Genomic DNA, 5,303 nt, shown 5'->3' with positions numbered 1-5,303 from the left:
TGGGACTTCCCTTGTGGTCCAATCGTCAAGACTCTGACCGTCTACTCTGGGAGGCAACCAGTTCAACCCCTGGCAGGGAACTAAGATCTCGCATGTCACGTGATGTGGCCAAAAAAATAAAGTCCTTCAACTCCACTCCAGGTGTCAGCGTTTACTGCTTCCTAAAGCTCCAACCCTGGACTCAGCCTCCAGCTCACCCTGGAGCAAGAAAAGATCAACGTAAACCTTTTCGTTGCCTGGTGCCTCAGCTAATTGGCCTCCATCTGATACTCCGGAGGGCTTGTGTGATTAGAAGCCACAGCTGCCTTGCTCATTATTTCTGATTAATAGGCAGCACTTGGCATCTCTGGGCAACGGTGCTGGCTCAGGATCCAGGTGTGATCTACACAGCCCACAAGAGCATGATGGCTTTGCAGCCCTGAGGTGGGAAGCTGTCCCCACCGAAAGCATTGTCTTATGTAAGTCCCAGTCCCTTGGAACACGATTTGATGAACTGCTTTGTCCTCGCTACTTCCCTTGCTGCCAGTCTGAAATAACTAATGTGTACTCAGAGTTAATACATTGGAGATGTTTGTTTTAAATCTAAGCAATCACACTTGACCTCTGGCCCCCACTCCACAGTTATTGTTTTGATTGTAAAGTAATGCTCTGGCACCCTAGTGTCAGAAAGAGAAAAAGAGAAAAGAGAGAAAGAAAACAAAAAGAGAGAGAGATCGAACAGGCCCAAAATGGACTCACTTGTGCTAAGCCCCACAACAGCAAACCAAGACTTAATAACTAATTGCAGTTTCAGCCTCTCCCAGGAAAATAATCCTTTAACCAGCCTCTCCTTTAACCAGTCAATCTGGAATTACCTAGCAAGTACCAGTGGTGGTTCAGATGGTAAAGAATTTGCCTGCAACGCAGGAGACCCTGGTTCGATCCCTGGATCGGGAAGATCCCCTGGAGAAGGGAATGGCAAGATCAGGCTTCCCATTGATCTCCAGAATACTGGCTACCGACTCCAGTATTCTTGCCTGGAGAATCCCATGAACAGAGGAGCCTGGTGGGCTACGGTCCTTGGGGTCCCAAAGAGTTGGACACGACTGAATGACGAACACGAACATATCAGTGAAGTGATTCGCCCCATAGACACTTTGTGCCCCATGGTAGGAGGGTAACTTTCCCTGAAATAACCCACTCTGCTCAAAACTTCCTCTTCCCACCCTCTTCTGCCTATAAAAGGCTTTCATTTCGTACAGCTGTTTGGAGGTCCTTTCTATTTGCTAGACAGAGTGCTGCCTAACTCATGAACTGTTGAATGAAGCCAATAAGGTATTTAAATTTACTCAGTTGAATTTTGTTTTTTACATTCATTTGGGATCTTGAGTTACCCAAGAGAAGGGATCAGGGACTTCTCTGGCAGTCTAGTTGTTAAGACTCTGAGCTTCCACTTCTGTGGGCGTGGGTTCAATCCCTGGTCAGGGAACTTAAGATTCCACATGCCATACAGTGCAGCCAAAGGGAAAAAAGATAAAGAGAAGGGATCCACTGTGATGTGTGGACAAACTCAGGTGCCCTAGCCTGAAGGCTGAGGGCAGGTGGTCCCTTGGTAGACAATGGATTATCTTTCTGGTGATATCCTACCTCCTCCTGAAAATTTCCATTAGCCCTTAGGAGTTGCTCAGAATCTATTGGGAAAAAAAAATACCTGATAAATCTCACACCTGTCAGGAAAAATTGTAGAAGACCTTGAAAGTGAAATGAAAGTCACTCAATTGTGTCCCACTTTGTGCGACCCCATGAACTGTAGCCCACCAGGCTCCTCTCTCCATGGGATTCTTCAGGGAAGAATACTGGAGTGGGTAATCATTCCCTTCTCCAGGAGATCTTCCCCAACCCAGGGATTGAACCTGGGTCTTCTGTATTACAGGCAGATTCTTTGCTGTCTGAGCCACCAGGGAAGCCCCCAAAAGACCTTGAAATAGGCAGAAAGTTAATCTGAAAGGGTGTTAGAAAACGCCCAGTTACCTGATTCTTTGAATCTGTGCCTTTCCTTTTACAAAACCGATAGTAATACAAATAACTCTTATCCAGAGGGATCTTATTGACTTCTGTCTGTGGAAGCCATTTTTGTCTCTATCAGCAAATTCATGTCTGCATTCCTGCTTGCCTTTGTAAATCTGTTTTTTTTTTTTTAATTCTCCTTTGTTTTCTTTTTTTCCTGATTCTCTTTTGAACCACTTTTTTACATCTTGCTCTTACCCTCAATGAATGAGTTAAAACAAGGTCTTCGACACTTTTTTATTTTACATTTGTGGTATCATGATTTTTTTCTTCATTGTTCTTTAACATACCTCATATCTCCCTTTTCCCCCTGGCTATCAGGAAGGCAAAAATTTAAGATTAAGTTGTCTTATTTTTCTAAATGTTTTACCAGCAGGGAATGCCTGTGGGCTGGGGCTGCAGGCTGGTCCAGGCAACAGTGTGTGGGATTTCCCAAAAGGGCAAGCAAGGGGCAGCTGGAGCCCCCAGGATGTGCCACGTGCCTTTGGGTGAAGTTTTAAACCTTCAAACTGTTGATTCACCCAGGGTTTCCCAGCATATAATAGGGCGCTTCCCCAAACACACACCAGGGACCTGAGTGCCTGCCACTCTCCTCCCTTTCCCAAGGAAGCTCCACCTTGAGGCAGGCAGGCAGGGCCCTCTGACATTACTGCTGGAGGCCAGTGTCTCCGCTCACTGAGCTGAGGCCCCCCGGGAACTGCCTGGGGCTGACACTCACGGTCACATCCTCAGCACACTTCCTCCCCACACCAGACCCAGCCACTTCCTCTGAGGACAACCGAAGCTGAATGAGAAATGAGTTCCTGAGATGTTGCAATACCCGGGACCATGAGGACAAGTAACCCGTAGGTGTCTGCGGCAGGGACAGCCCCCCAGGGGTCCTGGGAGTAATCTTTCTGGAGAACAGCTCTGAATGCACACTGCGTTCCAAGCGTCACATGAATCCTTCCCATAACCCTGAAGTTGAGAGCTCCCCTACCTGAAACAAGATAAAGCTTAGCAGGAGGAAGCGGGCTCAGGCAGGGGTGCAGCTAGGTGGAATGTGAGACCGGTCGCCTGGCCCAGGGGTCCTGACCAAGATTCCAGCAATGCACTGTTAATCTGCAGACAGTGCCATCCTACAGACGAAGGGAACTGCCAACCTGACCATGGCCGGCTTTCTGTCGGCCCCCGGACCGTACTCCGCTGCTCAGTTGATCTCCCCAACAGGGACAGTCCATCCATGGCACTCAGCCCTTCGGTGGCTCTTCTTCCTGTCATCAGCCCTACATGGCCTCCCTCTCTACTCTCCCCCTTACTGGACATCCAGGCCCTCCAATCCATCAGAGCCCATGCTCTCCCTGTCCTCTCTTCCCTTCATACCCACCTCCCCATTTTGCCCAGCTAGGACCTGCTTGATCCTTGAGGGTTTACTCCAGGATCACCACCTCCAGGAAGCCCACCCTTCCTACTCCAAGTCTCTTTTCCCCTTATATAGCGTACCTGATAGAAAGGGAGGCAGATTCCTTCTTGAGGTAAATCCCTTGGCCCAGAATCAGCCGGGGATTTTGTTGAGACGCAGAGTCTTAGGTCTGGAATGGGGTCCCAAACTCTGCCTTTCCCACAATCCCCAGGTGATGCCCAGTGGTGTTTATAAAAAACAAAACAAGAAAAACACATGGACTTCATTGGTGGTACAGTCACTAAGAATCTGTGTGTCAATGCAGGGAACACGGGCTCGATCCCTGGTCCAGAAGATTCCACATGCTGTGGACCAGCTAAGCCCGTGTGCCCTAACCACTGAGTCTTCACGCTGCAGCTACTGAAGCCTGCGCTCCACAAAAAGAGAAGCCAGTGCAACGAGAAGCCCATGCACTCCAACTACAGAGTAGCCCTCCGCTGGCACAGCTAGAGAAAGCCTGTGTGCAGCAGCGAAGACCCAGTGCAACCAAAAACAAATTTTTAAAAACCCTGAAAGAAAACCAACAAGACAGGAGCAAGGATCTAGGCCTTCCTCTTCTGAGACCCAGAATCACAAATTCTTGCTCTGAATGTTTTTAAGCGCCATTGGCTCCAATCAGTTTATGCCTCAATAGCCCTGCCCAGCTGAAACCAGCCCCATGTGGCCCCCAAGGGTGCTCAGGGCTCACAGCAGGTGACTAGCAAGGCTGGGATTCCACAGTGATCTTCACCCAGTGAGAAGTCACAGCTGGGGACGAGGTTGGAGGCAGCTAAGGGCCAGTGCAAGGTAGGGACATCACAGCCCTCAGCAGAAAGAGCATGGCCACCTCCCCTGGAGAGGGGCCACAAACTTCCTGGGCGCCCTTCCCTTGCTGAGCAGCCCTAGGGGCGATGGCCCTTGAAGGGAGTGAGGAAAGTAGGGGAGATGGAGAGGCAGCTCCTGTCCATCACAGGAAGCCCTGAAGCACCCACAGCTAGTGACTAGATACTTGCTCCTTGGAGGAAAAGCTATGACCAACCTAGACAGCGTATTAAAAAGCAGAGACATTGCTTTGCTAACAAAGGTCCGTCTAGTGAAACTTTGGTTTTTCCAGTGGTCATGTATGGATGTGAGAGTTGGACTATAAAGAAAGCTGAGCACCTAAGAATTGATGCTTTTGAACTGTGGCATTGGAGAAGACTCTTGGGAGTCCCTTGGACTGCAAGGAGGTCCAACCAATCCATCCTAAAGGAAATCAATCCTGTATATTCATTGGAAGGACTGATGCTGAAGCTCCAATACTTTGGCCACCTGATGCGAGGAACAGACTCATTGGAAAAGACCCTGATGCTGGGAAAGATTGAAGGCAGGAGGAGAAGGGGACAACAGAAGATGAGATGGTTGGATGGCATCATTGACTCAATGGACATGAGTTTGAACAAGCTCCGGGAGTTGGTGATGGACAGGGAGGCCTGGCATACCACAGTCCATGGGATCGCAGAGTTGGACACAACTGAGTGACTGAAGTGAACCGAGACCACAGCACCCCCACATCCCAGCGGGGCTCCTCTACAGCAGCTTCAGCTCTCAAGATGAGCTCTGCCCTCTGCCATCACCTATGGCCTTCGAGCTTCTAGCCCACAGATGTGAGGCTTTCTGCCAGCCACCACTAGAGAAAGAGACCAGAAGACCTTTCCTCCTTGCACCAGATCCACGGGGCCCAGAGCCAGGACCCTCTGCCAGCCTAGAAGTTGGGCAGGGCCCACCCCACTTCAGCCCCCAACATCTCTCATTTTGGGCTCACTAGAGACACGGGGTTATAATTGCCCCTGAACAA

This window comes from Bison bison, unplaced genomic scaffold (genome assembly GCF_000754665.1).
Source record: "Bison bison bison isolate TAMUID 2011002044 unplaced genomic scaffold, Bison_UMD1.0 scf7180017864340, whole genome shotgun sequence".
NCBI lineage: Eukaryota > Metazoa > Chordata > Mammalia > Artiodactyla > Bovidae > Bison > Bison bison.
Note: the sequence above shows the minus strand (reverse complement) of the source record.